Source organism: Peromyscus eremicus, chromosome 8a, assembly GCF_949786415.1.
Source record: "Peromyscus eremicus chromosome 8a, PerEre_H2_v1, whole genome shotgun sequence".
In the NCBI taxonomy this organism is placed as follows: Eukaryota; Metazoa; Chordata; class Mammalia; order Rodentia; family Cricetidae; genus Peromyscus; species Peromyscus eremicus.
In genome coordinates this window covers 25763661-25772664 of record NC_081423.1, presented here as the reverse complement: position 1 = coordinate 25772664, position 9004 = coordinate 25763661, and the positions used below count along the sequence as shown (strand labels likewise).

The 9004-nt window shown below is 39.5% G+C and overlaps 1 long non-coding RNA gene across 2 annotated transcripts; it reads right to left on the bottom strand.

Moving 5' to 3' along the window:
- Positions 1 to 965: 965 nt before the first annotated feature.
- Positions 966 to 8424, bottom strand: LOC131915954 (uncharacterized). Of its 2 annotated transcripts, XR_009380478.1 has the most exons (4): positions 8004 to 8424; positions 2771 to 2865; positions 1130 to 1239; positions 966 to 1042 (listed from the first exon to the last, which is right to left on the bottom strand). It is a non-coding gene; the product is annotated as an uncharacterized LOC131915954 (long non-coding RNA). The 2 variants fall into 2 exon arrangements; XR_009380479.1 differs by lacking the exon at positions 1130 to 1239.
- Positions 8425 to 9004: the final 580 nt, after the last annotated feature.

The window sequence follows — 9004 nt, the reverse complement described above, 5'->3', positions numbered from 1 at the left end:
CCAGAATGGTGTAAACAGCATAGTGGTAGGTGTGTGTGAGGAAGTTGTTCACATTTCATCCACAGTCAAGGAGATGGGGAAAGGTGGAGAGACAGAAGGACCGTCTTTCCTTTCCAGTCTAACCTCTCTGGAAAGGCGTTTGCAGACAAGTGGAGAGTTGTGTCTCCCAGGTGATTCTAAATCAATTCAACTCTGTTTCTCTAATTTAGAGGATGCTTGGGTTGGGGAATTTTAATATTCCATATCACAATAGAATAAACAATAAAGAACCCTGCTATGTCAAGCCATCTATCTGTCTGTTTATCTATCTACCTATCATCTATTTATCTGTCTGTCTATCTATCTGCCTACCTACCTCTCTCTATACACACACACACACACACACACACACACACACACACACACACACATCTCTCTCTCTTTCTCTCTCTCTCTCTTTCTATCTATCTATCTATCTATATATATATATATATATATATATGAGCTAAAACATCTAGCTGTGTCTGTCCTCTTTGCTTTGTAAGCAGCATGCCAACAGACAGTCTTCATAGAACACAGCTATCTTGCCCTTGTGACAGCAAAATGGACATTTTTCAACAGTGCTTAAAAAAAAAAAAGTAAAGCAGGGTTAGCTCCTAACTCCTTGTTCAAAAGGCAGGAGCAGGAGGACTCATAGACAGAGTGGCTTACTATAAATTCATTTAGGTCAAATATGGAATGGACTTTGAGACATTTAAAAAGTTCCTAGCTTTCCCAACTAACCAAAGAAGTGATATTTAATTAGGTCTTATGGACATCAAAGAATCTGATTTACTTCCCTCTACTGAACTGTAAATTCTGTAAGGTTATGAGACAGGGTGCTGAAGGGATCTAGGCAGTTAGAAAAAGGCCCTCATAAAGGATCCTGACCATTTGGTCAAACTCCTGCATGATCCCATTAACCCCACTTTACGAAACACAGGTCCTGAACTAAACAACTTTTTAATAAATTTATCAGTCCAGATCAAGAAGTCCAGGAGGAAGAAATCAGTCATCTTCTGTCCTGGAAGAAACAAACAAAACCAATTAGCTTTTGTCTTCCAGTTTTTCAACAACTTAAAAATCCCTAGATACTATTGATTAAACTTACTCCACCAATGTTGAAAACCTTCTAGATAGCAGGAGACATCTGTTGTTCTCTCACAAACTTACTCTCCAGTCTGAAAGCTTGATTCGTCAAAGCTGTTTGAGACAGGATCCCTGTGTGAGAAACGCCCAACAGTGAGTGTTCATGGTCATCTTACTAATTGTATTCTCAGACCAAAGCACAGTGCATCTAGAAAAATTATTAAATGATCATTGATTAACTTAAACAAAGATTAACTTGAACAAATGAATAGCAAAATAACACATAACAACAATGAAGACTGCATGTGTCTTGTCTTATGATGGGTGGTGTTGGTATGCCCAGATCATGACCCCAAAGAGACCACTGAAGACTGGATGTCCAGAATGCAACAGCAAGGTTTATTCTGTAGGTACAAGCCTAAGCAGGGAACTCGTTCCTATACCCAATACAGTGAGGCAGGGAGGAGTTGTTCTTTCTTTGTAAGGCTAGCTATTTAAGGGCAAAACCACAAGCCCTTCAGGGCAGTTGAGGCTGGGGGTGGGGGGCGTGGGGAATGGGGGGGTGTTGGGGGTTTGGCATGGGTGCAACTCGGATTGGTTTATTTTTATTTTTGAAGGTCTCTGTTCTCTTTTAATTGGGTGAGGGTATGTAACCTTTGAATTTACTGGTTGGGGGGTTACAATTACCACTTTGGGGGCAGTCCAGGACAAGTCCCATGCTTTGTCCTTGAGCTGGCATGGGGGATGGATGGCCTAGTACATACTGACTGTGGGGGCTGGCTTTGTGGTCCAGGCTCTGTTCTTGACTCATGCACATAGCTCTAAGTTGGTGAGGGGTCTCAGACAGTAAACAACTGGCTGAACTTTGAGCAGTCAGAGTACATGCAGAAAGGGAGCTACTGTAAGGACTATGTCTTTTGTTCATGACCCTCCCAGAGACTGCTTGCTCAAGTCTCAGGAAACTGAAATTGAGGCCTGATCTCTGAGAGAAGACTGAGCAGCCTATTATGGCATCTGCTTGGTCCTTTCAGTGTAGTGCTAGATACAATTGAATTTTGAGTTTTAAAATGCTTAGGGATATAATGAGGATCTCAAGCTCACATAGGCAGTGAAATTATTAACAATAATTTGAAGTCAATAGAGAGGAAGAATCATTAAATCTTTAAATGACTGTACAACTACATTCTACATATAGGAACTGGAAATGTTTTATTTTACTAGAGCTACCTAGTTACAAGAAAAAGTGACATGCTCAATGGATCTCAAATATGAGAAGCATGGGATTCATTTGTATGAAATGTCTATCTTATGACCACCTAGGCATGGAGGCCACCAGCAGAGGAGGAAAGGATAGAGGAATAAAATTGTTAGAAACAGACCAGGCTCACACTTTGTGTGAGGCCTTGACAGCAGTTCAGCACCTTGCTCCTTTGTGTGGGCCTCTGGTCCTTTGTAGTCTTAACACTTCGTGACCATAAATTATTTCTTCTCCTGGGCTTCCCTTGTTCCTCACTTTAGCACAGCTTTTGTCATTTATTTCTATGCTAATTGACTAACGCCATCAATATTCTTTTTTTTTTTTTTTTTTTTTTTTTAAGTGAGCTATTTTGTTTATCAAGCTCTTAGCTCTTATTTCCTGGTCAGGCAGGAAGTACTTAATTACCCTTTGTAGTCATCTACATGAAGGACAGCTTGTGGCACAGGATCTTGTGGAAAGCTGGTTTTTTCACATGGACATAATCACTTCTGAAAGAAATCCTGGGAAAGCAGGCAGGCCACAAATTGATTTTGTGTAAACAAAACATTTCCTTAGAATAACTCATTTAAATTATAAGTTCCATATATGATTAAAGATAAGTCATGAATGTCTTTATTATTATATGTAGTGTGTTGTATTTTCTAAAACAACATATAATTTTAATCTATATTTTCCAAAATGTAAATGTTAGAGATGTCTCACAGTTCTGATTGCTTACTTATATTTTTCTTCCCTAAAACATTAATTTTAATGACTACTTTTTGTTTTGTTTTGTTTTTTAAATGACTATATCATCTGTTTCCAGCATTATTTCAACTCTTGTCCATCAGACTTGTAGACATAATGTCACTGTGATGAATCTAGATTTCTAGAAACAAAATGTCTGATTTGATATAAGTTTTTAATTAATAATTTTTTTAAAGACAATGACTTATTATATAGTCCAAATTGGCTTGTAGCTTACTACATAGTCTAGGCTAGCTTCCAGCTCACAAACCCTCTTCATTGTCTCCATAGTGCTCGTATTACAGGTATGAACCACTTGAAATGAGTTTTAAAAGACTGTGAACATGCATTGCCAAATTGTTTTTGTAAAAATGTTTGGTTATTTTATTTTGCTCTTAGAATGTATGGCAAACTATCATTTCATGTTCAACAACTATCCTGTAGGGAGGCTAAGATTTTTACCTAGTAGACTAGTTTTTTAACCACCAAGTAGTATTGCTAAATGATAAAAAAAAAAGAGCTTGTTAGTATGTGGAATGTTGGGATATAATCTTTATTTTATAGATATGGTCAAATTTGAAATAACATAAGCCAACTGCCTAATTGAGATAGCTTGTAATTTTACTGTTACTGAATATCAAATTATTAAAGATGAGTGTGGTGGTACACACCTTTTAATCCCAGCACTAAGGAGACAGAGATAGGTGGACATCTGTGAATTTGAGGCCAATCTGGTCTACAGAATGAATTCCAGGACAGCCAGGGCTGTTACACAATGAAACCCAGTCTTGAATCCCCTCCCCCTCAAAAAGAAAAAAAGAAAGAATATCAGAATATAGAAGTTCTATAAAAGTTCCTAGATTTTTGGACTAATTATTTATGGAGAATTTCCATATTTGAGTACAGATAAGTACAGCTATCACACACATCAATAAAATGTTTCCATGAGCTCAAATTCCACAGTAGGAGAGAGACATTTTGCAGAACAGGAAATGATATAAAAGAAAACTGTAAGTTGGGTATAGTGGTTGTAGTGGTTTGAATCAGAATGGCCTTCACAGGCTCAGATAGTTCAATGCTTACTCCTCAGGTATTGGAACTGTTTACGGATGATTAGGGTGTGTGGCCTTGTTGGAAGATTTATGTCACTTGGGGTGGGTAGTATTTGTGGTTTCAAAAGCCCATCCAGGCCCAGTCTCTCTCCTTCTGCCTTGTGGCTGTGGATTCGGATGTATGGCTCTCAGCTCTCAGCTCTCCAGTGACATGCCTGTCTGTTCCTGTCATTATGATCATGGGCCAACCCTCTAACATTGTAAGCAAGCTACCATTTAAATGCTCTCTTCTATGTGTTGCCTTGGTCAAGGTGCCTCTTCATAGTAATAGAACAGTAATTAAGACAGTGGTTGTCACAGCTAATATTAATTGTTAACCCAATAAGATTTACAAACATCATGGAAGTAAATTTCTGGGCATGTCTGTGAAGTATTATTTAGATAAGGTTAATTAAAATATGAAGTTACACACGAAGTTGGGTATGAATCCATAGGCTGGAGTCCCTGACTACATAAAAAGGAAAAAGCTAATAGAATTCCAGTATGCATTGCTCTCTGCTTCCTATCTCACTGCCTAAGCAATGTGAGCCGCTTCCTCTCAGAGTTCCCACCACTGTAAATCCAGGCGTGATGGACTGTACCCTCCAAGAGCAAGCCAGAAGAAACCTTTCCTTAAACAGCTTCTGTTGAGTATTTGATCTCAGCAATGAGAAAAGGTAGTTAGTACAGTGGGATAAGCTTACAATACCAGAACTAGGAAGATAGACGATTTTTGTTCAGCTGGGCTGCAATATATCAAAGCTCCAGAGAGAGAGAGAGAGAAAGAGAGAGAGAGAGAGAGAGAGAGAGAGAGAGAGAGAGAGAGAGAGAGAGAGAGGAGAGAGAGAGAGAGAATTCAGCATTAAGCTCTGAGGTGAAGAAGACAAGGGAACTGTGATGAGAAAGGCCTCCTAAACTGGACATGTTGGTACACTGTGGCAATCCCAGTGATCTGGTGGCTAAGGAAGAACTATTGCTCTGATTTCAAGGACAGTGTGAGCTCCATAGAAGGAAAGAAGTAACCTTCCCAGGGTCTACAATCAGTCTAAGAATTAATACTGCAACAACTCTTATCACAAAGTTAACACAAACTTACACCTGTTCCCAGAAAAGAGAAAGAAAAGGGATTTGGCCAGTCAGTGAAGTGTTTTTGCTATCAAATAGCTTAGAATTGAAACTGAAAGCAAGGACAAGCCATTGAAGGCTGGAGAGAATTAGAAGTTGTTGTCTAGGGAAAGATGTAGACATCCTGATAATGGCGAAGCCCTTTCAATGAGTGGAGAGGGTTGACAATATTTACAAGATAAAGTCAGTGACGGTTAGCTACCAATTAGATGTGAATGTTGGAGAGCAACAGAGGGCTGAGGTTTTGGCGGGAGATGAGTTGTAGACGGCAACCCTGTGATGTAACACAGCCAGCTCCGGTCAGTTTGAGCTGATTCAAATGCACCCCTAACATGAATCTATATGAATAAATTTGGAACTTTGTAACTAGAATCAAGGATAAAGTGGAGATTCTGGACTGGCAAAACAGTTCAGCAGTTAAGATTGCTTCTTGCTCTTCTAGAGGATTTAGAGTTCAGTTCTCAGCACCCACGTTGGGAGACTCACAACTGCCAGTAGCTCCAGCTCCAAAGGACCTGACACCTTCTTTCTGGCTTCTGTGGGCACCACCATGTATTTTCACACACACACACACACATGCACGCACACATGCATGCACACGAATTTAAAATAAAATAAAATTCGAGTCCCCAAATCACATAAATGGATCATAAAGTGTATGTAAACATACCAAGTGGGGTATAAAAGGCAAGAATAATGTCTGGTGAAAATGAGCATCTAAGAACAAAACACGTTTGAAGAACTGTCCAGAGGAAAGAAGCTGCTAAAAAGACACCGGGAATAATCATTGCTCCCAAATGACTTTGTACTGAATCAGGAGTCGGCATTTCAGAAGCTCAGATGGAGAGAGGTCAACTTTGCCTACTTCACAGATAGGCAGACATGTCGGCTAAAACTGCCCAGTAGTTTCTGCAATAGGCATGTTTTTGACCTGTGTTGATCACACTGGCTATGGAGAGAAATATATGAAACTGGAATAACCAGTGAAATAATATCGGTAAATAGTGGGTTGCAGCAGACCAGATATGGACTGCTGGCTTGAGAAGTGATGGTGTTAAGTAGTTTGGGGGATTTTATGCTGGAATAAAGTAGAGGGTTATAAGAATGTTCAGAAAATGGAGAGAATGAAGAGACAGTGAAGGAACTACATAACTAGCCATAAAATAGCCTGCAGATTTGTGGAGGACCATTGCTACAAACCAAAATGATAAAAGCAAGTGAACGTTTTGAGAAAAAAATGGTAATTACTTTGGTAAATTTTTTTTCAATTCATTGTGTGGATTTTGATGTTGTGACTTGTCTAGAATAAAAGGGAAAGTGGCATAATCGTAGTCACCTGCATAAGCTTGTCTCTGTAAGTACTGTGTCAAGACACACTGCACCCTGAGAATCTTTGCCTGTATGCCCAGGATCTAGCAGTTCCTGGAACACTTAGTAGGGGATCCTGGGGATTACCAAACTAGAGATACTAGATCATGAAAACCTGTTTCATCTTGTCTACAATTTGTATATTTTAGTAGAGAACAGGAACTGCCATTTCAAGGCCAAACCTTCAGAGTCTTCTAGCAGAGCATTGAGGCTAGAGACAGATGATAATCACATGCTAAAGAATCCGGAAGTGAAGGAAGCATGGCAATATTTACATCCGCAATGATCCTCCTGTTCTTGTCTGCTTCTTGCATTATTTTTCTGTAGTCTTCAACCATCTATAGCCATGCATCTTAACATGCCTGACCTCATTGATAGTATTCAGCCTACTAATCTTTGCCATCTTCTCTACTTATTTTCCCTACTTCCTTCAATGCTAGTGAATTTTTATCACGTATTTCCGTCCATTTTTACTTGAAGGGAAGTGACAGCCTCCTTGCCAATCCCTTTCTATTGGGTTAGCAGAAGAACAGCATGTGTCATATATCCAAATGACATCTGATTTCCCTATCCACACTGCTTTTATAAATAAGCATAAAAGCCTTCTTAACCCACAGAAGTTACATCTTTGTCTGTATTAATCCAACTTCCCGTCATGTTTGAGGTCCCTTTCCCTTCTCCACTTTGCTGGTCTCTTCTTCTATTCCTCTTACCAAAGACAGCCTCTGTGCCCACAGTGATACGGATGTTCTTCCCAAATTGTGTCCCTTCTTCTCATGCCTACTATCTGCTGAATACACGGAGAATTCCTGTTTTCTTCGTTCTGCACATTCACAACAGGCTTCATGACTTACGACAAGGATCAGATATCTGTAAATTGTGTAGGGTGTTTCCTTTCGTGTATAATCTCCCCCAGTCCCTATAGAATGTAGGGTTCAGGAGGTAACTGATTGACCTGTTGGCTTATTCCTATTTTTCCATGATCTTAGCATTTGAATGGAGTAGCCATCTGATAGCGATTTATTAGAAAATAAACAAGACAAACGATGACACTTGAGAAGAAAGCAACAGCAACTTGTAATTGATACAAATTTATGTGATTTTATTTCAAATGAAAACCTTTGTGGTCATAGTGAAAAGAAAGAAATTCAATTCTTCCCTAAATCCCCACACCTAGCAATCAATATTATGGTAAGATATGGGGAAGTAAAACTTAATTAGCTGAATCCTAAGTATCTAAAGTCATTGTTAATTAAAGAACAGTTTTAACTTTAAAGTTATTAGCAGCCATCTTTACTAACTGCAATACTATTTTCTGCTATACATACCTGCTCCATCAAGTTCGTTGTGAATTTTCCCAGGCCTTGGCCTTAACTTCATGGTGGCATGAGGCCACTCAGTAGAAGGTCAGAGGTTCCTACTTTCCATGGGTTGGACAGTCATGTTGGACTACTTCTGGTCACTTAACACAGAGTGGACTTGGAGTTTGGATGCTTTCGAGTTATGGAAATTGTTATTCCATAGTTTGCTTTTCACAAAAGGTAAACTGAGACTTTCCTAGACATTTAACTAGTGAAGACATAAACTGGTTATTTCCACTTTTTTTGGTTTCTGCTAATTGACCCCAAACAGCTGGCAGTTAACGACTATTGGAGAGCCAATTGGCTACAGGTAGCAGAAAGCAAGGCAGGAATAAATTGCATACTCTTTGAGGGATCCCTGAGTTCTCCCCTGAATGGCCAAGGCAGACCTGAGTTCACATTAGAATGTAATGATAGTTGCCATGACAACAGAATGGTGACACTCATTTCTGCTGACAACATCTGAAGCACATGCTGCACCTTTTCCAAATTGAATGTGCTCTTCAGCAGTAATTTTCTACATATTCCTATTGCAAATGGATACAATCCCCTGCTGAGTTCCACCCCTTACTAAAAAGGCCAAAGAGCTTTTTGTAAGACTTGCCCAGTCACCATTGGCTTTCCTCATTGCATCAGGGGGATGAGGGGATAAAAAAAGGTTCCTGTGACTGCAGAGAACCTGAACCACTATAAATGATAAGGTTTAAGCAGCTCCCTGGGAGATAAAGGGAGGAAGCTACTGCCTCTGCTCTCAGTATTTGGGAGGCTCTAATAGGTAACTCTATTACAGTAGCTAAGTGAGAAACACAGTTGCCTTTTTCCTTTCTTAAGCAGTTAAGACAATTACTATTAAGAGAATGTGGGGGAGCACTCTAAGGTGCTGGAGCTCACCTCAGTGATGTTTCTGTATAGCAGCCAAAATTTCCAAAGAATGATTATGTCACTGCTATGCTAAAGATAATTTAGTG